Raw genomic sequence first — 27,691 nt, 5'->3', positions numbered from 1 at the left:
CTGTTATCTTCCTGGGCTATTGTGGTGAACTGGGCCCGGGGCTGCGTGCTGGGGGCGGGGGGGTGGTGGGTGGGTGCTGTAGGCAGGGGAGGTGCCAGGTATTGGGCTGACTGACTGCTGAATGTTAACAATGAGTCCTAGCCCAGGCCACACTCAGTGAAGCCGTGCAATAAAGGAGAGTGAATATGGAACCAATAAGAGCAGGACTGGACTCCGCCTGACCCCACCCCAATCGCCGCTGCTCCCTTTGGCCATCCTGATACAATTCCTTGTTAACGCTCCGTATATATTTTCAGCTGCCACTGGCCCGTTCACTTATGTTTTTAAACAAAATCATAGAATCCAGTGCAACACTGGATCAACGAGTGTGGAATCCAATGCAACACCGAGTCACTGCAGTACCGCAGTGCGAAATCCAGTGCAACACAGGGACATTGGCGGGCAGAATCCAGTGCAACACGGGGACATTGGTGGGCAAAATCCAGTGCAACACAGGGAGATTGGCGGGCAGAATCCAGTGCAACACAGGGAGATTGGCGGGCAGAATCCAGTGCAACACAGGGACCTTGGTGTGCAGAACCCAGTGTGATGCCAGAGGGTGGAACCCAGCGTGACACTGGGACACCGGAACGTGGAATCCAGTGCAACGACAGGACAAGTGCAACAATGGGGCGGCAGAGTGGAGAGCCCAGTGTAACACTAGGCCACCATAGTGCAGAGCCGGTGCAACACTGGGACACTGGCTGTGGAATCCACTGCAACAGTGTCGCCAGAGTGTGGAATCCAGTGCAAAACTTGGGCACAGGAATGTGGAATCCAGTGCATTGTGCCTACTGGAACTTGCCTACAGTACTGTTCTGTTGAAGGGTCATTCGGACTCGAAACGTTAACTGTGTTCCTCTCCGCAGATGCTGCCAGACCTGCTGGGTTTTTCCAGGTATTTTTGTTTTCATTTTGGATTTCCAGCATCCGCAGTGTTTTGCTTTTATCTCTCTCCACAGATGTGGCCCTGACCTGCTGAGTGCTCCCCAGCACTTTCTCCTATTGTCACGTTTAAACGCGCCTCCTGTCGACCTACTCTTCTGATTTAATTGAAAGCAATATTCTGGGGATCAACTGTTCACGTCCCTCAACGATCTGTTGAACTGCTTTCAAGTCATAAAAACAAAAAACTGCGGATGCTGGAAATCCAGAACAAAAGCAGAATCACCTGGAAAAACTCAGCAGGTCTGGCAGCATCGGCGGAGAGGAGCAAAGTTGACGTTTCGAGCCATGAGACTCGAAACGTCAACTTTGCTCTTCTCCGCCGATGCTGCCAGACCTGCTGTGCTTTCATGTCATGTCTTCAAGACAGTGCCGAGAACCCTACGCCTCACTGGTCCTCCTCATGGCTCTGCCGATAGCTCCCAAGGTGTTTATCCAGATTGCCTCTGGAGGCTACGGGGGGAGGGGTGGGGGGGGTGGGGGGATGGAATTTTTGCACGATTTGAGATCCTGGCATTGGAGAGAAATTGAGGGGGAAATTCCTGAGCTGGCACCCTCCCCCCCCCCCCCAGTAGAAAAACCCAGTATAACTTGTCCAAAATGGTCTTGTATACTTCAAAATGGAACTCCAACATTACTGCTACCACGATTATGGATTTGTTCTGGGATTTGACATCTTCCCCCCCACCACCAACAAGCCTAGCAGAGACCCGCCTCCAAATTGGCTGTGTCTGGGCTCGCTGACCAATTAAGGGCAGTCGGTGGATTCCCGACGCTGCAGGACCAGAAGCCACACTGGGAGAGGTGGGAGCTGGTGAGTCAGGTCGCTTACCTGGTTGGGGGGGGGGGGGGCGCACCTCAAAGTGGAGTCTCCCCCCACCCCACAACCCCGCCCCACCGCCCTCCTCAGAGAGGGTATGTAAAATATCAAAAATCAGAGCCGCCAAGCAGGTAGTTCCCTCCGAATGGCCCACTGGGGCTCTGTGTGTGACCTTTGATGGCCGGGGCTCCCTCTTTGGACTATGGAGCCTTCATCACTAATAGAGTCCCCCCCGCACAATACTGCTACAAGGAAGCCAGCTTGCATGAAGCTCATGGCCACCCCCTGCACCCCCTGCAGTGGGTGACTTGCTCCACCCCCTGCATAACACAGGCTGGACTGAAGAATCAACCCTGTTAGGGCCCTGAGGATTTAAACCAGCAGGTAGCTACTCTGCAGCCAATCCCATGGCTGGGAAAACTTCCTGGTGGCCGGGATTGTGCCGGGAAGGGAGACTGATGCGGCTCCCCTCAATCTTCCCTTCCCCCCCCAACGCCCCCCCCAACCTCCTCTCCTCCTGGTCCACCACCTCCGGATGGGGAAAATCCTCTCCTGTGTCTCATCAAACAGGACTGACTGGGGTTCTCAAGCTGCGGGCTGACTGGAATTCTGGATAAAAACAGGAAACGCTGGAAAGACTCAGCAGGTCCGACAGCATCTGCGGAGAACGAAATAGAGTTAACATTTCGAGTCCGTAGGACTCTTCTTCAGAGCTGAAGAGAAGTAGAAATGTGATGAAATTTATACTGTTGTGGTGGGGTGGGGGGGGTGGTGGGGGGGGGCAGTGGTGGTGGTGGTGGTGGTGGTGCTGGTGGTGGTGGTGGGTGAAGCAGGATAGAAGGCCAGTGATAGGCGGGGGCTAAGGAGATATTGACTTAGGTGTCATGGACAAAAAGACAAAGGGAGGGTTAATGGTAGTGAGAAGGGCTAAAGGAGGAGCTGACAGTGGCATAAAGGTAAGAAAGCAGGATGTGATAATAGCAGAACAAGGGTAAGCACTCTGGCCTGACTGCCCACGCCAACTGTATAATGGCATTGGGCTTAACCGGCTTGTTAACAAGCTCAATTGACCACAGATTATTTATTTAAATATGGCGGGCAGGCTGCCGATTTTGGTGCTCGCCCATCTATCGTTTTATGGGGGGTGAGCTCAAGGTGGGAGGGAAGGTGGTGGTGGGGTACCCGCCCTATTCTGTGCCTCCTCCCCCACCCCCACCACCACTGAGAACACGCCTGGCGGGGACACATAAATGCAGCTCAGTGTTTCTCGTGATGAAAGACAGATTGAGAACTCATTGTGCACAGAGGAATGGAAGATGCAGAATCCTAATTACGTCTTCCACATGTGCAGCGGTCCACACACTGCCGGGCACCAAATCCAGCACCGGACACTGCCAGGCACGAAATCGAGCACCAGACACTGCCGGGCACCAAAACCAGCACCCGACACTGCTGGGCACCAAATCGAGCACCAGACATTGCCGGGCACCAAAACCAGCACCGGACACTGCCGGGCACCAAAACCAGCACCGGACACTGCCGGGCACCAAATCGAGCACCAGACACTGCCGGGCACCAAAACCAGCACCGGACACTGCCAGACACCATATGTAGAATCTGACATTGCCAGACACCGACACCTGGTACTGCCAGACACCGACACCGCCAGACACCGACACCGCTATACAGCATCACCAGGCACCCAACACTGCCAGACACCAATAGCCAGCACCCGACACATCCAGACACCAATAGCTAGTACCAATACTGCCCGACACCATCACCAGGCATGTGACACTGCCAGGCCCCGACACCCGGCAATGCCAGGCCCTGACACCCAGAACCAAACACTGCCAGACACTGACAGCCGACACCGGCACCCAGACACGAACCCTGCCAGACACTGGCACTCAGCAGCCAACACCACCAGACACTGGCACCCAGACACGAACCCTGCCAGACACTGGCACTCAGCAGCCAACACTGCCAGACACTGGCACCCAGACACGAACCCTGCCAGACATCGGCACTCAGCAGCCAACATTGCCAGACACCGGCACCCAGACACGAACACTGCCAGACACTGGCACTCAGCAGCCAACACTGCCAGACACTGGCACCCAGACACGAACCCTGCCAGACACTGGCACTCAGCAGCCAACACTGCCAGACACCGGCACCCAGCAGCCTACACAGCCAGACACCGGCACCCAGCAGCCGACACCGCCAGACACCGGCACCCAGCAGCCGACACCGCCAGACACCGGCACCCAGCAGCCGACACCGCCAGACACCGGCACCCAGCAGCCGACACCGCCAGACACCGGCACCCAGCAGCCGACACCGCCAGACACCAGCACCCAGGCACAAAAACTGCCAGACATATTCAATATGAACCCAATACTGCCAGTTCTCTACAAGGTATTGTGAAAAAATAAAATCAAAGAACCATGGATGCTGGAAATCCAAAACAAAACCAAAAACAGAATTACCTGGAAAAACTCAGCAGGTCTGGCAGCATCGGCGGAGAAGAGCACAGTTGACGTTTCGAGTCCTCATGACCCTTCAGCAGAACAGTTCTGTTGAAGGGTCATGAGGACTCGAAACGTCAACTCTTTTCTTCTCCGCCGATGCTGCCAGACCTGCTGAGTTTTTCCAGGTAATTCTGTTTTTGGTTTTGGATTATTGTGAAAACTGGCACTGCCTGCCTGAAAGGTACAGGTCAGCAGCTAAGCTGAACCTTTACTCTGATCAGCACTCCCACGCACACACTCCAGACACCCAACCTGAGGGCCTTTTAACCACAATCACACAGGTCGCTGGAAGTGGATTTGGTATCATGAGGAAAACCCAGCAGCAGGTTGGCTGCTCCAGTCAAACTGGTGTGGGGGGAGTCAGAATTAAAGAGGGCAGCAGATGGCAAGTTGAGCAGACAGTCAGCAAGAGATCACTTTGAGCGAGGGAGCAGCAGACAATGAACAGGCAGGTATGCTTCCCCATCAGTAAGCCTGGAACAGGTTTAGAAAGGACAGCAGCAACCTGCATTTGGTGTGAAGAAGAGCCTGCGAGCTGAGAACTGGATCACTTTCAGCAGTAACGCTCACCGAGTATCCACCTTATTCTCTCCACTTCTTCTTCCCCTCCCTTTTTCAATCCCCCGCTCTCCACGTTCTCCACCCCCCCCACCCCCGCTACGCCCCCCACCACCTTTATTTTCCTGAAGGCCGTCAGCCATGCTGGGGTTTTGGGTTCCACGATCTCCGGTGGCTTTTTATGCGGCAATTCGACCTCGTGAGCCTGCACAAAGTGCCCCAAATCCCCTGTGGGGCAATCAGCAGTCTCAAGGGGTGAGCTCAGAGTGGTGGGCGGGCAGGGGAGTGGGTTGGTAACGAAATGCACAACACAGCAACCTCCCGCAGGGTACTGGTGCGTTCCACCCCTTCCGAGGAAGATCGTGGCATAAAGTCACCGGACGTGTAATCGAGAGGCGCCAGCCCGGGGACGTGGATTCAAATCCCATCACGGCAGCTGGTGCAATTTAAATTCGGTCGATTAATAAAATCTGGAATTGAAAGCTAGTCTCAGTAACGGTGGCCATGAAAATATCGTTGATTGTTGTAACAGCCCGTCTGGTTCACTAATGTCCTTTAGGGAAGGAAATCTGCTGTCCTTACTCCGCCTGGCCTACATGTGACTCCAGACCCACAGCAACGTGGTGACTCTTAACTGCCCTCGGAAGTGGCCGAGCAAAGCCTCTCAGTTCAAGGGCATTTAGGGATGGGCAACAAATGCTGGCCTTGCCAGTGACTCCCCCGTCCCATGAAAGAACAAAGAAAATAAAATTAAAGAAAATAAGACACCAATAACGCAGCATGGCTGATGGCCTTCAGGGGAGAAAAGGGGGGAGAATATGGTGGGCGGGGGATTGAAAAAGGGTGCATTTCCCTCAAGAGTCCCCCTTCATCCATTACAGTTTGAGAGGGAGGGGGTTGTCAGGGAAGAATGCGACATGTCAAGGTGATGGGAAGCAATTTGAATGCACAGAGCATCACAAGAACAAACTTAGAAAGGACAGGGAAAGAGTGTGTCAGTGTGAGGATGGGGAGAGTGTGTCAATGTGAGGATGGGGAGAATGTGTCAGTGTGAGGGGGGAGAGTGTGTCAGTGTGAGGGGGGAGAGTGTGTCAGTGTGAGGATGGGGAGAGTGTGTCAGTGTGAGGATGGAGAGAGTGTGTCAGTGTGAGGATGGAGAGAGTGTGTCAGTGTGAGGATGGAGAGAGTGTGTCAGTGTGAGGATGGAGAGAGTGTGTCAGTGTGAGGATGGAGAGAGTGTGTCAGTGTGAGGGGGGAGAGTGTGTCAGTGTGAGGGGGGAGAGTGTGTCAGTGTGAGGATGGGGAGAGTGTGTCAGTGTGAGGGGGGAGAGTGTGTCAGTGTGAGGATGGGGAGAGTGTGTCAGTGTGAGGATGGGGAGAGTGTGTCAGTGTGAGGGGGGAGAGTGTGTCAGTGTGAGGATGGAGAGAGTGTGTCAGTGTGAGGGGGGAGAGTGTGTCAGTGTGAGGATGGGGAGAGTGTGTCAATGTGAGGATGGGGAGAGTGTGTCAGTGTGAGGGGGGAGAGTGTGTCAGTGTGAGGATGGGGAGAGTGTGTCAGTGTGAGGGGGGAGAGTGTGTCAGTGTGAGGATGGAGAGAGTGTGTCAGTGTGAGGGGGGAGAGTGTGTCAGTGTGAGGGGGGAGAGTGTGTCAGTGTGAGGATGGGGAGTGTGTCAGTGTGAGGGGGGAGAGTGTGTCAGTGTGAGGATGGGGAGAGTGTGTCAGTGTGACGGGGGAGAGTGTGTCAGTGTGAGGATGGGGAGAGTGCGTCAATGTGAGGATGGGGAGAGTGTGTCAGTGTGAGGGGGGAGAGTGTGTCAGTGTGAGGATGGGGAGAGTGTGTCAGTGTGAGGATGGGGAGAGTGTGTCAGTGTGAGGGGGGAGAGTGTGTCAGTGTGAGGATGGGGAGAGTGTGTCAGTGTGAGGGGGGAGAGTGTGTCAGTGTGACAGGGGAGAGAGAGTGAGTCAGTTTGGGGTTGTGGGGGGAAAGGGAGATTATTAGTGTGAGCGGGGTGGGTTGGGATACCTGGTGATTTGACCTGAATGGTTGTGTGAGATGTTTAGCTCATGGTGTAGCGTTAATGTTACCAGAAACCCAGACCAATGCGCTGGGTTCAAATCCCACCCTGCCAGCTGGTAGAATTTAAATTCAATTAATATCATCTGTGATTGAAACTCGCACCAGTTGTTAGGATGACTGTGGAACTATTATCGATTGCGGTAAGAAAGAACGACCCGTTGATACTGAAGTCCATCCGACATGTGACTCCAGGCCCACAATAACGTGTGGTTGACGCTAAGCAGTTTTCTGAAACTGTCCTCGAGCAATTAGTGAACAGACAAGTAAGCCTATAACACCGACATCCCATTACTGAATTTCAAACAAAAAGCATTTTTGGACTCTGTTAGTGAAGCTGTTTTTTTAAATCCAAATGTGTGTCGTATTTTTCCGATCTGTGGACACAGGTTTTGTGTAAAACATGACATTTCCCCACTCTCGATCCTGACTGTCTCCATTGAGGTCAGTGTTCAATGGACCCAGCCAGATAGGGTAAGCCTGCCGACCATCTGCACCTGTACAATTGCATCTTTACTGACAAACACAGTCGTTACGGTTCATAAATGTGGATTTTGGAAATCTGGCCCAATTCTACACATCAAACACAACACAATATAACGAACCCCGTCACCATCACAAATTAATCTTCTCACCTGCTGCTTCGCCGGCTCCGGGTCAGAATAGAACAATAATAATCGCTCGCTGACAGAGACACATCAATGAGGAGAAGCTGTAAATGCCAAACCCCTTTCGTCGGATGTCATAAAACACAGCTGCACACCAGCAGTTTAAACACAAAACAAAAACAGAATTACCTGGAAAAACTCAGCAGGTCTGGCAGCATCGGCGGAGAAGAAAAGAGAACCAGAACTGGTTCTGTTGAAGGGTCATGAGGACTCGAAACGTCAACTCTTTTCTTCTCCGCCGATGCTGCCAGACCAGCTGAGTTTTTCCAGGTAATTCTGTTTTTGTTTTGGATTTCCAGCATCCGCAGTTTTTTGTTTTTATCTCTGAGGTAGATTTAAAGATTGCGCTGAGGGCAGCAAGCAAGGTAGACAGGCGGGGAGGTGTGGGGGGGGTGGGGGTGGGGGGAACTCCAGACGTTGTGGCCCAGACGGCTGAAGGCAGATGAACCGAGACTGGGACAAAACCGGACGACATTACAGAGGTGGACACGGACGTTCCCGTGGTGATGGTGTGAGGTCAGAAGCTCACCTTGGGATCAAATTTGCGAGCAAACTGGGTGTTATCAGGGAAGAGAATGGAGTCAGTAGCGAGGGAACATTAACAAAAAATACCTGGAAAAACTCAGCAGGTCTGGCAGCATCTGCGGAGAGGAAAAGAGTTAACGTTTCGAGTCCGAATGACCCTTCAACAGAACTAAGTAAAAATAGAAGAGAGGTGAAATATAAGCTGGTTTAACAGGGGGGGGGGGGGGGGGAGACAAGTAGAGCTGGATAGAGGGTCAGTGATAGGTGGAGATAACCAAAAGATGTCACAGACAAAAGGACAAAGAGGTGTTGAATGTGGTGATATTATCTAAGGAATGTGCTAATTAAGGGTAGAAAGCAGGACAAGCAAAGTACAGATAGCTCTAGTGGGGGTGGGGGTGGGGTAAAGGAATCGAAAAAGGCAAAAGGTAGAGATAAAACAATGGATGGAAATACATTTAAAAATAATGGAAATAGGTGTGAAAAGAAAAATCTATATAAATTATTGGGAAAAAAAAGGAGGGGATCAAAAAGGGGATGGAGGAGAGAGTTCATGATCTAAAGTTGTTGAATTCAATATTCAGTCTGGAAGGCTGTAAAGTGCCTAGTCGGAAGATGAGGTGTTGTTCCTCCAGTTTGCGTTGAGCTTCACTGGAACAATGCAGCAGGCCAAGGATGGACATGTGGGCATGAGAGCAGGGTGGAGTGTTGAAATGGCAAACGACAGGGAGGTCTGGGTAATGCTTGCGGACAGACCGAAGGTGTTCCGCAAAGCGGTCACCCAGTCTGCATTTGGTCTCTCCAATGAAGAGGAGACCGCATTGGGAGCAGCGAATGCAATAGACTAAATTGAGGGAAGTGCAAGTGAAATGCTGCTTCACTTGAAAGGAGTGTTTGGGCCCTTGGACAGTGAGGAGAGGGGGTAAGTGAAGGGGCAGGTGTTACACCTTCTGCAGTTGCATGGGAAGATGCCGTGGGAGGGGGTTGAGGTGTTAGGGTGTGATGGAGGAGTGGACCAGGGTGTCCCGGAGGGAACGATCCCTGTGGAATGCTGCCGGGGGGTTGAAGGGAAGATGTGTTTGGTGGTGGCCTCATGCTGGAGTTGGCGGAAATGGTGGAGGATGATCCTTTGAATGCGGAGGCTGGTGGGGTGATAAGTGAGGACAAGGGGGGCCCTATCATGGTTCTGGGAGGGAGAGGAAGGTGTGAGGGCGGATGCACGGGAGATGGGCCAGACACTGTTGAGGGCCCTGTCAACCCCCGTGGGTGGAAAACTTCGGTTCAGGAAGAAGGAGGACATGTCAGAGGAACTGTTTTTGAAAGTGGCATCATCAGAACAGATGTAACGGAGGCGAAGGAACTGAGAGAATGGGATGGAGTCCTTACAGGAAGCGGGGTGTGAGGAGCTGTAGTCGAGGTAGCTGTGGGAGTCGGTGGGTTTGTAATGGATATTGGTGGACAGTCTATCACCAGAAATTGAGACAGAGAGGTCAAAGGAGGGAAGGGAAGTGTCAGAGATGGACCACGTGAAAATGATGGAGGGGTGGAAATTGGAAGCAAAATTAATAAATTTTTCCAGGTCCAGATGAGAGCATGAAGCAGCACCGAAGTAATCATCGATGTACCGGAGAAAGAGTTGTGGGAGGGGGCCGGAGTAGGACTGGAACAAGGAATGTTCCACATATCCCATAAAGAGACAGGCATAAGCGGGACCCTTGCGGGTACACATAGCCACACCTTTTATTTGGAGGAAGTGAGAGGAATTTAAGGAGAAATTGTTCAGGGAGAGAACAGGTTAAGCCAGACGGAGGAGAGTAGTGGTGGATGGGGATTGTTTGGGCCTCTGTTCGAGGAAGAAGCAGAGAGCCATCAGATTATCCCGATAGGGGATAGAGGTGTAGATGGATTGGACGTCCATGGTGAAGAGGAGGCGGTTGGGGCCAGGGAACTGAAAATTGGTGATATGATGTAGGGTGTCAGAGGAATCATGGATGTAGGTGGGAAGGGACTGGACAAGGGGAGAGATAATGGAGTCAAGATAGCAAGAAATGAGTTCCGTGGGGCAGGAACAGGCTGACATGATTGGTCTGCCGGGACAGTCCTGTTTGTGGATTTTAGGTAGAAGGTAGAAGCGGGCTGTCCGAGGCTGGGAGACTATCAGGTTGGCAGCATTTCACTTGCACTTCCCTCAATTTAGTCTACTTCATTCGTTGCTCCCAATGCGGTCTCCTCTACATTGGAGAGACCGAATGCAGACTGGGTGACCGCTTTGCAGAACACCTTCGGTCTGTCCGCAAGCATGACCTAGACCTCCCTGTCGCTTGTCATTTCAACACTCCACCCTGCTCTCATGCCCACATGTCTGTCCTTGGCCTGCTGCATTGTTCCAGTGAAGCTCAACGCAAACTGGAGGAACAGCACCTCATCTTCCGACTAGGCACTTTACAGCCTTCCAGACTGAATACTGAGTTCAACAATTTTAGATCATGAACTCTCTCCTCCATCTCCGCCCCCTTTCTGATCCCCTCCTTTTTTTTCCAATAACTTATATAGATTTTTCTTTTCCCACCTATTTCCATTATTTTAAATATATTTCCATCCATTGTTTTATCTCTACCTTTTAGCCTTTTTCAATTCCTTCACCCCACCCCACCCCCACTAGGGCTATCTGTACCTTGCTTGCCCATTTTCTACCCTTAATTAGCACATTCCTTAGATAATATCATCACCTTCAACACCTCTTTGTCCTTTTGTCTGTGACATCTTTTGGTTATCACCACCTATCACTGGCCCTCTATCCAGCTCTACCTGTCCCACCCCCCCTTAAACCAGTTTATATTTCCCCTTTTTTCTATTTTTACTTAGTTCTGTTGAAGAGTCATACGGACTCGAAACGTTAACTGTGTTCCTCTCCGCAGATGCTGCCAGACCTGCTGAGTTTTTCCAGGTATTTTTGTTTTTGTTTTGGATTTCCAGCATCTGCAGTTTTTTGCTTCTATATTAGCAAGGGAACATTGTTCTGAGCAGAGCTCATAAACAATGGCTTCAGTCAGGCCTAGTAAAGCTCCCTCTACACTGTCCCTATTAAACACTCCCAGGACAGGTACAGCACGGGGTTAGATACAGAGTAAAGCTCCCTCTACACTGTCCCATCAAACATTCCCAGGACAGGTACAGCACGGGGTTAGATATAGAGCAAAGCTCCCTCCACACTGTCCCTATCAAACACTCCCAGGGCAGGTACAGCACAGGGTTAGATACAGAGTAAACCTCTCTCTACACTGTCCCCATCAAACACTCCCAGGACAGGTACAGGACGGGTTAGATACAGAGTAAAGCTCCCTCTACACTGTCCCCATCAAACACTCCCAGGACAGGTACAGGATGGGTTAGATACAGAGTAACGTTCCCTCCACACTGTCCCAGCAAACCCTCCCAGGACAGGTACAGGACGGGTTAGATACAGAGTAAAGCTCCCTCTACACTGTCCCCATCAAACACTCCCAGGACAGGTACAGGATGGGTTAGATACAGAGTAAAGCTCCCTCTAAACTGTCCCATCAAACACTCCCAGGACAGGTAAGCACGGGGTTAGATACAGAGTAAAGCTCCCTCTACACTGTCCCCATCAAACACTCCCAGGACAGGTACAGCACGGGGTTAGATACAGAGTAACGTTCCCTCCACACTGTCCCAGCAAACCCTCCCAGGACAGGTACAGGACGGGTTAGATACAGAGTAAAGCTCCCTCTACACTGTCCCATCAAACCCTCCCAGGACAGGTACAGCACGGGGTTAGATACAGAGTAAAGCTCCCTCTACACTGTCCCCATCAAACACTCCCAGGACAGGTACAGCACGAGGTTAGATACAGAATAAAGCTCCCTCTACACTGTCCCATCAAACAGTCCCAGGGCAGATGCCATCGTTTACACTGTAGAATAGAAATATGGGATACTGTTCTCACAAAACATGATGAGAGTGTCCAAGACAGACACCAAGCTACCCCATGAGGCTTACATACCCCAGTGTGTGCAGAGTCACTCTATGAAGTCTCTTGTCCAGTGGTGTCTCTGAGCCTCACAGACCAGGAAGTCTCCCGCCTCCAATTCAATTGCAGTTTCCTGCTGAGCTGACAGGGAGAGAGGGTGTTTTATACCAGCTGAGTATTCAGCTTTCTGCCCAAGGCTAAGGAGTGTGGAGGAAAATAAACAAAATACAACACAAAAAAAATGCTAAACTTCCTGCTATCATCCAACATCTGACAAGGAGCAGCAACGTGAGTGCGATGCCCTACAAGGTCGAATTGCCAACTTACATTGTTCTGTTTGGCATTATTCCCACACAAGAGTTAACCTGCTTGATGCCAGTGCTGCGGCTGAAAGCAAAGCTCTTTGGGTGAGACACCAGGCTTGCCTCCATCATCCCTCTCCCTCCTACAAGGAAGTAAGTCTCTACAGGTGAGGAGGAGAGGAGGACAAAGTTTAGGCAGGGGCGATATCACTTTAAGAGCCAAATGAGTATTAAAGGGGCAGGACACAAGGAATGAAGGAGTGAAAAACAGGAGTGATAGAGAGATCGAGAGAGAGAGAGACAGGAATAGAGGGGGAGAGACAAAATAGAGGGGCAGAGCAACAGGATTGAAGGTAAAGGAAGGATGAAGAGAGCACAGGAGAGTGGAAGGGAGAGTGCACTGGGTGGAGTGCAACCTTCCGAGAGAATGGGAGGGTGTGGGGCAAAAGAAAGAGGGGTCTTAGGGGGTGGGGAAGAAGGGGGAGAGAGAAAAACTGAACTAAAAGGGAATGAGACACAAAACCAGCAAGATGGAGGATGAGAGATAAAAATCACCATCCTGAGTCCTCTGCCTTGAAGATATCAATGACCCCCACCTCCAACGCCTTCTGAGGTAAAGACTTCCAAAATTGCACAGCCCTCAGAGAAAAAACATTATCCTCATCTCTGTCCTAAAAGGGTGACCCCTAATTTTAAATCAATGTCCCCTAGTCCTGGGCTCACCCACTAGAGGAAACATCCTTTCCACGTCCAATTTGTCAAGACTGTTCAGGGTCATATATACTTCAATCACTCTTCTAAACTCCAGTGGAAACAAACCTAGCCTGTCCAGCCTTTCCTCATAAGACAATCCGCTCATTCCAGGTGTCAATCTAGTAAATCTCTTCTGAACTGCCTCCAATGCATTTAATAATTAATTAAATAAGGAGACCAAAGCCGGACACAGTATTCGAGGTGTGGTCTCACCAAGCCCTGTATAACTGTTATATGTTCAATTCCTCTCGTAATAAAGGATAGCATTCCATTGGCCTTCTTGATTACTTGCTGTAACCTGCTTACTAACTTTTTGTGACTCATGCACAAGAACACCTCGATCCCTCTGCACCTCAGAATTCTGCTGTCATTCTCCATTTAAGTGACACTCTGCTTTTTACTCTTCCTGCCAAAGTGAACAACTTCATATTTTCCCACATTGTACTCCATCTGCCAGATTTTTGCTCACTCACTCAACCTATCTATATCTGTCTGCAACTTCCTTATGTCCTTTTCACAACGTACTAACCTGCCTATCTTTGCGTCATCTGCAAATATAGCTACCAGGCCTTCGCTCCCTTCTGCTAAGTCATTGATATAAATTGTACAAAGTTGAGACCCCAGCACAGACCTGCAGTGACACTCCACTCGTCACATCCTGACAATCAGAAAATTACCCATTTATGCATACTCTCTTTTTTGCCAGCCAGCCGATCTTCCATCTACGTTAATAGGTTACCCCCTGCACCATGAGCTTTTATTTTCTGCAATAACCTTTGATGTGGCACCTTATCAAATCTGGAAATCCAAATACAGCACGTCTGCAGGCTCCCCTTTATCCACAGTGCATGTTTCTCCTTCAAAGAACTCCAATAAATTAGTTAAACCTGATCTCCCTTTCACAAAACCATGCTGACTCTTCCCAATTACTTTGAGTTTTTATACCTCCTTGATGATCGATTTAGCACCTTCCCCACAACAGACGTCAAACTAACTGGCCTATAAGTTCCTGTTTTCTGCCTCGCTCCCTTCTTGAACAGAGGAGTTATATTTTCTACTTTCCAGTCTGATGGAACTTCCCAGAATCTAGCGAATATCAGCACATCCCCTACCTCATTAGCCACCTCTTTTAAGACCCTAGGATGAAGTCCATCTGGACCTGGAGACTTGTCAGCCCGCAGCTCCACCAGTTTGCTCCATACTGCTTCCCTAGTGTAATTTCACCAACTTCCCTTCTCCCTTTCACCTCCTAATTTACAGCCATAACTGGAATATTTATTATATCCTCTTTAGTGAAGACAGAAGCAAAATATTTGTTCATTTCATCCATTTCCTTATTATCTATTACTAACTCCCCATTCTCACCTTTCAGAGGACCAACACTCACTTTAGCTACTCTTTTCCTTTTTAAGTCCCCGTAGAAACTCTTGCTATCCGTTTCTACATTTCTAGCTAGCTTCCTCTCATTCTCTAATCTCTTTCTCCTGATTAACCTTTTAGTCATTCTCTGCCATTCTTTATGCTTTTTCCTTATGTTTAGTGCTTTCCCTAACTTCTTTAGTTAACCAAGGATGGTGGGACCTCCCCTTGGAATATTTCTTTACAGTAGGAATATACTCATTCTGAGTATTCTGAAATATCCCCTTAAATGTCTCCCACTGCTCCTCCATTGATCTATCCTCTAGCCCAGTACCCCAGTTCACTTTAGCTAGCTCTCAAAAACATTCTATGAACTCCTCATCCAGACTACTACTGCCAATCTGATTTTTCCAGTTTATATGTAGATTAAATTCACCCACTATTATTGCTGCCCCTTTATCACAAACACCCAATATTTCTTCTTGTACACTTTGTCCTACATTGTGGTTACTGGTCGAGGGCCGGTAGACCACTCCCATTAGTGGCTTCTGTCTCCTACTATTCCTTGGCCAACATTATCCCCTGCGTTGGGGGGGGGGGGGGAGAGCGGGAGCGGGCACCGGTGGGCTGGCCTCCGATCAGCACCCCTGGTTGGGAGCGCACAGTCACTTTAAGTGGGCAGGTTAATTAAGCGGGCGGGGGGTGGATTCCCTCAGCCTGGAGTGCACTTTTTCAAAGTGCTACCTCAGGGAGATCTTCTCCAACGTAAAACTCGAAAAAAAGAGGATAAAAGATTTCCCTGCCATACCCTGTCATGTGACACTGTCACATGAGTTGGGACATGCCCATAACTTTTATTGAAACCTTTCGTAAAAATGTAAAGACCCTCATGAAACCTCATCCCGGCCGTGGATGAGGTTTCGTGCTTTTTCCAAGGCCCTCCTGGGCTCCCAGCCTGTCCGCCAACCTTAAGTTTGGACGGGCAGGTCCTTCAGTCACGTTAATTGGTTTTTTTAATGGTCTTAATAGGCCGTCGACAGTTCAGCAAGCACGCAGTCGATTCAGCTGCGCGCCCGCCGAACCAACAATCTAAATGAGGCGGGGTGACGTCGGAACGCACGTTCGCCATTTCCCCGTGTCATCTGATGCGTCGGCGAGCCGGCCCTGCCCCCGCTCGCCGACCGGAAAAACCTTCCCCTCATCTCCACCCAAACCGATTCTGCACCCTGATCTCCTGGACCAAGGTCATCTCTAACTGAGGCACCAGTGCCGTCCTTAATCAACACTGTTACCCTTCCACCATTACCTAGCTTCCCATTCTTCTTGAATGTCATATACCCCTCAACATTCAGGACCCAATCCTTGTCATCCTGCAGCCATGTCTAGTAATGGCTATCAGATCATACTTATTTACTTCAAGGTGCTTCAATCAATTCATTCACTTTGTTATGAATGCGATGCACATTTGGATACAGAACCTTTAGTCTTGCCTTTTTATTACCTTTGTAACGTCTAATCTTGACTGTTGGTGCATTCTTAGGTTTTTTCTCTCTTTCCCTCCCTGCCTCTCTGATCCTCATTTCCCAAATTACTATTTTGCTCTCCTGCTCTGACTCTACCCCATGATTTCCAGCATCAACCCAAGTTCGATCCCTCACCACACCCTGTACCCACCCCCAACGCCCCCACCCCCCCACCCACCCCCCCCCCACCCCCCCCCACCCCACCTCCCCCGGTTTAGTTTAAAGTCCTCTCTCCTTCCCTAGACATGCGGCTCACTAGAACGCTGGTCCCAGCACAGTTCAGATGTAGACTGTCGGACTGATGAATCAGTACTCCTCCACGTTGAATGCCACTTGGAAGAAGCAGTGGGGGGTAGCGAAGGCACAGAATGTACTCTAGGTGGGGGAATTTCAATGTCCATCACCAAGAGTGGCTCGGTAGCACTACTACTCATCGAGCATGGATGCTGTGGGCCTTCAGCAGCAGCAGAGTTGTATTGAACTACAATCTGTAACTTCATGACCCGGCATATCCCCCGTTCTACCACTACAATCAAGCCAGAGGACCAACCCTAGATCAATGAGAAGTACAAGACAGCATGTCAGGAGCAGCACCAAATCACCAGGCCTACCTGGTGACGTGTCAACCAGTTGAGGATACAGTGCAGGACTACTTGCATGTTGAGTAGTGGCAATATAGACAGAGCTAAGCAATCCCACGACCAACGGATCAGTTCAAAGCTCTGTAGTCCTGCCACATCCAGTCATGAATGGTGGTGGACAGTTAAACAACTAACAGATGGAGGCATCTCCACATATAGCCCAATGAGGGGAGAGCCCAGCATGTCATGCAAAAGCTAAGGCTGAAGCACTTGCAACAATCTTCAGCCAGAAGTTCCAAGTTGATGTTCTATCTCGGCCTCCTCCTGAGGTCCCCAGCATCAGAGATGCCTGTCTTCAGCCAATTCGATTCACTCCACGTGATATCAAGAAACGGCAGAAGGCACTGGATGCTGCAAAGGTTATGGGCCCAGATAATATCCCAGCAGTAATGCTGAGGACTTGTGCTCCAGAACTCACCACACCCTTAGCCAAGCAGTTCCAGTGGCTTGGCCTAAATAGCCAAGTGGTTATGGTACTGGGTTGGTAACCCCAAAATCAAGAGTTCAAATCTCACAATGGCAAACTATTAAACAATGTAACTTCATCTGAATAGGAACAGATGGAAATGTGTTTGTACTCGAAAGAGTTACAGCTACAACACTGGCATTTACCAGGCAATCTCAAGAAGCTCAACACCATCCAGGACAAAGCAGCCTGCTTGATTGGCACCCAATCCATGACCTTAAATATTTGCTGCCACCACACAGTGGCAGCAGTGTATACCATCTACAAGATGCAATCCTGCCTTTTAAATATATCGCCGTTCCTTCACTGTCACTAGATCAAAATCCTGGAACTCCCTCCCTAACAGCACTGTGGGTGTACCTACACCACATGGACTGGAGCGGGTCAACAAGGCAGCTCACCACCACCTTCTCAAGGGCAATTACAGATGGCCGAATGTGTTGGCCTAGCCAGTGATACCCACATCCCATAAATGAATTAAAAAACGAATCCAGTAACATTACCATATGCTACCTTCCCCCAAAATTGAAATAATTTTTACTTACAAAGAGGAGAAGGGCCATTCGGCCCCTCAAGCCTGCTCTGCAATTCAATAAAATCATGGCTGATCTGATTGTGGCCTCAGTTCCAAATTCTGCCTACCCCTAACAACCTTTGACTCCCTCTTTAATCAAGAATCTATCTACCTCTGCCTTAAAAACATCCACTGACCATTTCTCCGCTGCTCTCTGGGGAAAGAGAGTTCCAAAGGTTCAGGACACTCAGGGAAAGAATTTCTCCTCATCTCCATCTTAAATGGGAGACCCCTTATTTTTAAACTGTGTCTCCCAGTTCTAGTCTCTCCCACAAGGGGAAACATCCTTTCAGCATCCATCCTGTCAAGTCCCCTCAGGATCTTGGAAAAACTCAGCAGGTCTGGCAGCATCGGCGGAGAAGAAAAGAGCTGACGTTTCGAGTCCTCATGACCCTTCAACAGAACCAGTTCTGCTGAAGGGTCATGAGGACTCGAAACGTCAACTCTTTTCTTCTCCGCCGATGCTGCCAGACCTGCTGAGTTTTTCCAGGTAATTCTGTTTTTGTTTTGGATTTCCAGCATTCGCAGTTTTATGTTTTTACCCCTCAGGATCTTATATATTTCAATAAGGACCTTCCTCCCTCTTCTAAACTCTAATGGATAAACACCAACCTTTCCTTATAATATTAGCACCCACACTAGTCAGGTGAACCTTTTCTGAACTGCTTCTAATACATTTATGTCCTTTCTTAAATACGGAACCAAAACTGTACACAGCACTCTTAATGTGGTCTCACCAATGCCCAGTACTCCTGTAACAAAACATCCCTACATTTATATTCCATTCCATTTGCTTTCCTAATCACTTGCTGTACCTGCATACTAATCCTTGTGATTCATGTACCAGGACACCCAGGTCCCTCTGTAGATCAGCGTTCCGCAATCTCTCTCCATTTAAATAGTTTGTTGCTTTTCTATTCTTCCTGCCAAAATGGACAAGTTCACATTGTCCCATATCATACTCCATCTGCCAAATTTTTGCCCACTCACTCAACCTATTCACGTTCCTTTGCAGACTCCTAACGTCCTCCTCACAATTTACTTTGCTACCTATCTTTGTGTCATCAGCAAATTTGCAAACATACGTTCCGTGCCTTCATCCAAGTCACTGACATAAATTGCAAATAGTTGAGGCCCAAACACTGGTCCCTTCACTCAACACATCTCATGGGAATGAACCATATAGGCTTACTCTCTGTTTCCTGTTAGCTAGCCAATCCTTTCTCCATGCTAATATGTTACCTCATACACCATCAGCTCTAATTTTGCGTAGTAATCTTTGACATGGCACCGTGTCAAAGGTTTTCTGGAAATCTAAGTACAGCACATCCACAGGTTCCCCTTTATGCATGTTACTTACTAATTCCTGAAGGAGCTCCAATAAATCAGTCAAACAAGGTTTTCCCTTCACAAAGCCATGTTGACTTTGCCTGATTCCATTGAGATTTTTTAAGAGCCTTGCTATAACCTCTTTAAGAGCCCAATGATTTCACTCTGACAGATGTTAAGCAAACTGTAGCTTTCAACTTACTGTCTCTCTTTTTTCTTGAACAGCGGATTCACATTCGCTATTTTCCAATCTGCTGGGTCCTTTAAAATGAGAGTTGCTGCCTATTCGGCCTGAGAAAGAGGGAGCACTGCCTGTTTCTCTCTATTTATACAGGCCTCATACTGCCAGTCAATATCAGGAGTCTAATCGCGAGATCACTGTTTTAACAGTGTCAGGGAACAATGCCCAATGCCACTGTCAAGCTATTAATTGTCACGTGATGCAAGCATTCCAAAAAAGGGATCGGATGGAATCTTCACGTTGTATTTCTAATGGCTGGAATTTTCCAGTCCCTCACCCTGGAGGGATTTTCCAGTCCCGCCGATGTGAATGGAGATTTCAATGATTCTCTGAGCCTGCTGCGGGGGGTGGGGGTGGGTGCTGGGAAATTCTGGCAAGTATCACTGACACAAAGAGACCAGAGGGAATCTTCCCCCTGTTTATAATGTCACTGACCCAGAAAGAGAGATACCAGAGGGAATCTTCACACTGTGTTTGTAATGTCACGGATTGAGAGAGAGAGAGAGAGATACCAGAGGGAATCTTCACACTGTGTTTATAATGTCACTGACAGAGAGAGGGGAGAGAGATACCAGAGGGAATCTTCACTCTGTGTGTATAATGTCACTGACACAGAGAGAGAGAGAGAGAGATACCAGAGGGAATCTTCACACTGTGTTTATAATGTCACTGACACAGAGAGAGAGAGAGAGATACCAGAGGGAATCTTCACACTGTGTTTATAATGTCACTGACAGAGAGAGGGGAGAGAGATACCAGAGGGAATCTTCACTCTGTGTGTATAATGTCACTGACACAGAGAGAGAGAGAGAGATACCAGAGGGAATCTTCACACTGTGTTTATAATGTCACTGACAGAGGGAGGGGAGAGAGATACCAGAGGGAATCTTCACTCTGTGTGTATAATGTCACTGACACAGAGAGAGAGAGAGAGAGATACCAGAGGGAATCTTCACTCTGTGTTTATAATGTCACTGACAGAGAGAGAGAGAGAGAGGGAGAGCAGAGGGAATCTTCACACTGTGTTTATAATGTCACTGACAGAGAGAGAGAGAGAGAGAGGGAGAGCAGAGGGAATCTTCACACTGTGTTTATAATGTCACTGACAGAGAGAGAGGCGAGAGATCATAAGACATAAGACATAGGAGCAGAAGTAGGCCATTCGGCCCATCGAGTCTGCTCTGCCATTCAATGAATACAAATGTGAGAGTATTTGGTGTTTGGTCCTCATTCTTACCTTTCATTATGACCAGGAAAAAAGTTGTATTGCGAGAAAAATTTTCTACATTTTAAAAAATGCATATTATGCCAAACTGCGAACTCAAAGTAGTAAATACTCTAGTCATTCAGGTGTGCCATATGCAATGACTAAATTTTAATCTGGTAAATTTGATGGCAGTTGTACCAATTTGAGCAAATTCTATGCCTAATTTAGCAGCAAGGTCTCAAAAACACATTAAATGAATTATTGATAATATAAAAGCAAGGGCTTTGCAAAACACAAGTTGAGATCTTCCCATTGACAGATACCAGAGGAAATCTTCATACTGTGTTTATAATGTCACTGACAGAGAGAGGAGAGAGATACCAGAGGGAATCTTCACACTGTGTTTATAATGTCACTGACAGAGAGAGGAGAGAGATACCAGAGGGAATCTTCACACTGTGTTTATAATGTCGCTGACAGAGAGAGAGGGAGAGCAGAGGGAAATTCACACTGTGTTTATAATGTGACTGACAGAGACAGAGGGAAAGTTGAGGGAACCTTCCCACTATTTAAAATGTCACTGACCCTGAGAGGGACCAGAGGGAATTTTCCTGGTGTCTTTATAATGTCACTGACAGACAGAGGGAATTTTGATGCAGTCTTTACACTGTCACTGATATACAGACCAGAGGGAATCTTTTGTTTACAGTGTTATTTATGCATATCAACCAATGCATGTGTCCTTCAGGAGAAGCACAGTGGTTATGTTGTTGGACTAGTAATACCAAGGCCTGGACCAAATGATCCAGTGGAAATATTTCAAATCGTCCCATGGCAGCTGGGGAATTTAAATTCGAATAATTTAATTTTGCAATAAAAAGCTTATGTCAGTAACAGGGAGCGTAAAACTCCTACAGTGTTGGACAAACACATCCAGTTCACTGATCATACGCTAAGATGATCTGCTGTCCTTGCCCAGACCCCAGACCCACAACAATGTGACTTTGACTGTTAACCATCCTCTGAAATAGCGGCTCACTCAGCTGTGTTCAAGAAGGTGGCGGTGAGGTTTATTTGGGATAGGCAATAAAATGCTGGCCTTCCCAGCCACATTCGCACATCTGTAATGTAGAGCATTCTGCAGAAACATATTTACACCACCTCTGAACTGAGCTTCAATAACCAAGTGGTTTACAATCACAAATCAAATGGTTTTCTCACAAACCAGGTAAAATCAGCTGATCTTCACCTGCGAAAGGTAAGCACTGGCTCTGCATGTTTACATTCCTGAAACAGGAGCTCCTCCCAGGTTTGTAGAATCAAACACACCTGGGCTTTCAGTTTACTACAAGTCAGTGTTTTTGCAGGAAGGAGTGAAGTGATGGGGGATGGACATCATTGGGTCTGGCTCCAACTTCAATTCCAAATATGAATAGCCTTTGGCTAGATCACACAAGTGCAAAAGCACCAGCAGGACAATGCAGCAGCCTTTAAATCAGAACTGGCTGGAAACCCCCAACTACTCCTTCCAAATCACAATGCTCCCTTTGAACACAGTCCAGCCAACTACTACACATAATTACTTACACAGATCAATTAATCCAAAACATGAAGGGGGCCAAGAAGGGCAGAGGGAGCAAGAGAGAGAAGGCAGGGGGCGCGGACAGAAAAGAGAGAGAAGGCAGGGGCACGGACAGAAAGAGAGAAGGCGGGGGCACCGAGAGAGAGAGAGAGCGTGTGAGTAGAGGGATGCAGAGAAAGGGGGGGATCACAGAGAGAGAGCGTGTGAGTGAAGGGATGCAGAGAAGGGGGGGCGGGGTCACGGAGAGAGAGAGAGAGTGTGTGAGTGGAGGGATGCAGAGAAAGAGAGAAGGCAGGGTCACAGAAAGAGGCAGAGAAGGTGGGAGCACAGAGAGCATGTGAGTGGAGGGGTACAGAGAAAGAGAAAAGGCAGGGTCATGGAGAGAGACGGGGGAGAGAAGGTGGGGGCAAGGAGAGAGAGAGAGAGGGGAAGTTGGGGCAGAGAGAGGGAAGGCAGGGTGCAGAGAAAGAGAGAAGGTGGGTGACACAGAGAAAGTGAGAGACAGAGAGAGACAGGGAGAAGGAGGGGTGACGGAGAGAGGGGAAGAGAGAGAGATGGGGAGACAGAGAGAGGGAGAGAGAGAGAGACAGAGAGAGAGAGAGATAGAGAGAGAGGCCAGCAAGACTTGAAGAGAGGCTAGGTCAAATTTGTGGACCGACCATGTTCTCAAAAGAAAATCAAAGCCTGATGTCACAAGGAGACAGATTGGTTGCTGAGTATTTTGCTTGTTTTTCATTGGAAAGTCATGTAATTTAGTAATTGTGAGGTTTTATTAGTATTAGTAAGGTTTACTAGCAATAGTAAAGCTTATGGGGAATAGTCAGGTTTATTAAGAAAATAATAAAATAACACGTAATAAAGCTGGCAGGGCAGGTGTTGTGCTACGACTGGAGAACATGGGATTGCCTGGACACCAGTGCATGTCTGTATTGTATCAGCGGCTTGTGGAGCTTCGGCTCAGAATCACTGAGCTGGAGGCTGAGCTACAGACACTGCGACGCATCAGGAAGGGGGGGTGGGGGAAGGTTACCTGAACACTTTGTTCCAGAAGGTGGACACACCCCCTGAGGATAGGGTCTTCTGATTTGGCCAATGGTCAGGGACTGGAGGGTGTGGCTGCGAGCGAGGCAGGTATGGGGACCCAGAAGGCAGACATGGAGGAGCCTCAGCCCCTTGCAGTTGGTCAACAGATTCAAGGTTCCTGCAGCTGGTGTGGGTGAAAGCGAGGGCTTCAAGGTGGACGAGTGAACTGGTCATGGCACTGTGGTGCAGGAAGCCATTAAAGTAGGAGGAGTCAATAGAAATTTAATGGTAGTAGGGTAAAGTAGAGTCAGTATATAGCTGCGGAGACAGACACAGTTCTCCGAAGCCAAGAGCATGAATCCAGACAGCTGTGTTGCCTGCCAGGTGCTAGGGTTCAGTTCATCTGCTCTGGGGTTGAGTGGAACTTGCAGTGGGAGGTGGAGGATCTAGTTGTCATGGTCCATGTAGACATCGACAGGGCTAGGAAAGAGGGTCCGCTTCAAGAGTATGGGCAGCTCGGGGCGAAATTAAAAAGCAGAACCTCAAAAGGTAATAATCTCCGGAATATTACCTGAGCTATGAGCAAACTGCTGTAGGGCAAGAAAGGTTAGAGAGAGCAATGAATGGCTCAAAGATGGGTCTGGGAAACATGGGTTTCGATTTATGGGGCACTGGCACCTGTACCAGGGAAAATGGGAGCCGTAACATTGGGACGGGCTTTACCTGAACCAAGCTGGATCCAGTGTTCTGGCGAGTCGTATAACTAGGGTGGATTGTGTGAGAGGAGATGTAGAAAATGAAGGGGAAACAAAGAGATAATAGGGCAGGCTAGTGATTTACATGATGATAACTTAGTGTGGCTGGAAAGGACAGAGGGTACAAATGTAAGAGTGCACCAGCAGATAAGGCCAGAGATTGCAAACATAGAAAAAAAAAGATAGAGTTAAAGGCTCTGCATCTGAATGTGCACAGTATTTATAACAAAATGAATGTATTGTTAGCACAGATAAAGTTAAATATGCATAACCTGATAGCCATCACAGAGACATGGTTGCAGGGTGACCAAAGCTGGGACCTGAGTATTTGACATTTCGAAAAGATAGGAAGTTAGGAAAAGGTGGCAGGGTAACTCTGTTAATTAAGGACATAACTGGTACAGTAGTAAGAGATGACTTTGGCTCACAACAGCAAAATGTAGAAGCAGTGTGGGCAGAGATAAGAAATAGGAAAGGCAAGAGGTTACTTGTGGGAGTAGTTTAGAGGGCCCTGAACAGTAGCTATACAGTAGGACAGAGCACACAGGAAGAAATAAAAGGCATGCGTAAGACAGGCACTGCAATAATCATGGGTCACTTTAATCTAAATGTAGATTGGGCAAATCAGATTGGCAAAGGTAGCCTAGAAAATGAGTTCATAGAGTATATTCGGGACAATTTCTTAGAGCAGTACGTTCTAGAACCAACCAGGGAGGTGGCTATTCTGGACCTGGTATTGAGTAATGAGGCAGTATTAATCAATAATCTCACAGTAAAGGAGCCTCCAGGCAACAGCAATCATAACATGATAGAATTTTACATTCAGTTTGAAAGGATGAAGTGTGGGTTTAGGACGAGTCTTTTAAACCTGAATAAAGGCAATTATAAAGGTATGAAAGCAGACTTAGCTAAAGCGAATTGGGAAACTAGGTTAAAAGATAGGCCAGTCGAGTTGCAGCGGTAGACTTTTAAGGAGATATTTAATAACTCTCAGCAAAGATTTATCCCAACGAGAAAGAAAGACTCTTCGAGAAGGATGCATCGTCCGTGGCTGAATAAGGAAATTAAGGATTGTATCAAATTGAAAGAAACACTGTACAAATCTTCAAAGAATTTTAAGAAACAGCAAAGAATGACTAAAAAAAAATAAAGCAAGAGAAAGTTGAGAATGAGAGAAAGCTAGGTAGTACTATAAAAGCAGATAGTAAGAGTTTCTACAAGTAACTGAACAGGAAAAGAGTAGCTAAAGCTAGTGTTGGTCCTCTAGAGAGTGAGTCTGGGGAACTGATAATGGAAAACAAGGAAATGGTACAGGCACTGAACAGGTATTTTAAGTCTGTCTTCACTGTAGAAGACTTGGAAAACTTCCTGAAAATACTTAAAAATCAAGAGGTGAAGAGGAGGGAGGAAATTAAAACAATTACCATCACCAAGGAAAAGGCACTGGGAAAACTATTAGACCTAAAAGCTGACAAGTCCCCAGGACCGGATGGCCTGCATCCTAGGGTCTTAAAAGAAGTGGTGGCAGAGATTGTAGATGCATTGGTTATAATCTTCCAAAATTCCGTAGATTCTGGAAGGATCTCAGTGGATTGGAAAATAGCGAATGTAACAACTTTATTCAAGGGGGAGACAGAAAGCAGGAAACTGGCCAGTTAGCCTAAAATCTGCCATAGGGAAAGTGCTAGAATCCATTATTAAGGAGGTTATAGCAGGATACTTACAAAATCATAATTTGATCAGGCAGAGTCGACATGGCTTTGTGAAAGGGAAATCATGTTTACCTAATTTATTAGAGTTTTTTGAGGAAGTAACAAGCAAGGCAGATGAAGGGGAACCTGGTGTAGTTGGATTTCCAGGAGGCATTTGATAAAGTGCCACATCAAAGGTTACTACACAAGATATGATTATATGGAGGAGGTGGTAACATATTAGCATGGATAAAGGATTGGATAGCTAAAGGGAAACAGAGAGTAGGCACAAATGGGTCTTTTTCAGGTTGGCAAGATGTGACAAGTGGAGTGCCACAGAGATCGGTGTTGGGGCCTCAATTATTTACAATTATGTCGATGATTTGGATGACAAGACCAAATATGTATGGTAGTTAAATTTGCTGATGACACCAAGATGGGTAGGAAAATAATTGTCAAGGTGAGATGGAGAGTCTGCAAAGAGATACGGATAGATTAAGTGTGTGGGTAAAACATTGGCAGACGGAGTATAATGTGGGAAAATGTGAACTTATCCACTTTGACAGGAAGAATAGGAAAGCAGCACATTAGTTAAATGGAGAGAGATTGCAGAACTCGGTGAGATTGCAGAACAGAGGGATCTGGGTGTCCTGGTAATGAATCAGAAAAAGTTAATACGCAGGTGCAACAAGTGGTTAGGGAGGCAAATGGAATTTTGGCTTTTATATTCTATCCTCGTTTGTAATAAAAGTAGGGAAGTTTTGCTGCAGCTGTCCAGGGCCTTGGTGAGACCACATTTGGAATACTGTGTGTAGTTTATGCCTCCTTATTTAAAAAAACGATGTAATTGTATTCGAAGCAGTACAGGGAAGGTTCACTCAACCCATTCCTGAAGAAAGGTTGAGAAGTTTGGGCCTACACCCATTAGAGTTTAGAAGAACGAGTGGTGATATTATTGAAAAATATAAGATCCTGAGGGGACTTGATAGGATGGATACTGGGAATATTTTTCCATTTGTGGGAGAGACTATGACTAGGGGACACATTTAAGAGTAAAAGGCCTACCATTTAAGATGGAGATAGGGGATTTTTTTTCTCTCTCAGAGAGTCGTTAGTCTGTGGAATTCTCTTCCCCAGAAAGCAGTGGAGGTTGGGTGATTGAATTTATTCAAGGCAGAATTAGACAGATTTTTGAAAGACAAGAGGTGAATGGTTATGAGGGGTTGAGACGACAAAGTGGAGTTGAAACCACAGCCAGATCAGTCATTATCTTATTGAATGGTGGAGCTGGCTCAAAAAGCTGAATGGTCTACTCCTGCTTAGTTCGATGTTCATATGTTCTAGAGGCCCAGCATATCCCCCACCCTACCATTACCATCAAGCATGTAATCAACCCTGGTTCAATGAAGAGTGCAGGAGGGCATGCCAAGAGCAGCACCAGGCATACCTAAAAATGAGGTGTCAACCTGGTGAAGCTACCACACGTGCCAAACAGCAGAAACAGCAAGCGACAGACTGAGTTAAGCGATCCCACAACCAATGGATCAGATCTAAGATTTGCAGTCGTGCCAGATTCATTGGTGAGTGGGGTGGACAACTAAACAACGAGCAGGAGGAGGAAGCTCCACAAATATCCCCATCCTCAATGACCTCAGTGCGAAAGATAAGGCTGAAGTATTTGCAACAATCTTCAGCCAGAAGTGCCGAGTGGACGATCCATCTCAGCATCCTCCTGAGATCCCCAGCATCACAGATGCCAGTCTTCAGCCAATTTGATTCACTCCACATAATAGCAAGAAACGGTTGAAGGCACTGGATACTGCAAAGGCTATGGGCCGTGACACTATTCCGACAATAGTACTGAAAACTTGTGCTCCAAAACTTGCCACACCCCAAGCCAAGCTGTTCCAGTACAGCTACAACATTGGCATCTACCTGGCAATGTGGAAAATTGCCCAAGTATATCCTGTCCATAAAAAGCAGGACAAATCCAACCTGGCCAATTACCACCCTATCAGTCTACTTTCGGTCATCTGCAAAGTGATGGAAAGTGTCATCGAAAGTGCTATCAAACGGCACTTGCATAGCAA

The 27,691-nt window shown here is 47.8% G+C and overlaps 1 protein-coding gene across 6 annotated transcripts in view; it reads right to left on the bottom strand.

The window, feature by feature from the left end:
- The window catches only part of LOC121291651 (ras/Rap GTPase-activating protein SynGAP-like), a 718,122-nt gene that overhangs the window by 112,968 nt on the left and 577,463 nt on the right, over positions 1-27,691 (bottom strand). The window contains exon 1 of one of the 6 annotated variants that reach the window (XM_041213132.1): positions 12,189-12,231. The exons of the other annotated variants lie outside the window; for them this stretch is intronic. The gene's annotated coding sequence lies outside the window, so the exon portion shown is untranslated. Of the gene's footprint in view, positions 1-12,188; positions 12,232-27,691 lie in introns of those variants that run through there. 6 annotated transcript variants of the gene reach the window in all.

Source organism: Carcharodon carcharias, chromosome 19 (genome assembly GCF_017639515.1).
Source record: "Carcharodon carcharias isolate sCarCar2 chromosome 19, sCarCar2.pri, whole genome shotgun sequence".
NCBI classification, from domain to species: Eukaryota; Metazoa; Chordata; class Chondrichthyes; order Lamniformes; family Lamnidae; genus Carcharodon; species Carcharodon carcharias.
Note: the sequence above shows the minus strand (reverse complement) of the source record. Positions and strands in the feature narration are given on the sequence as shown.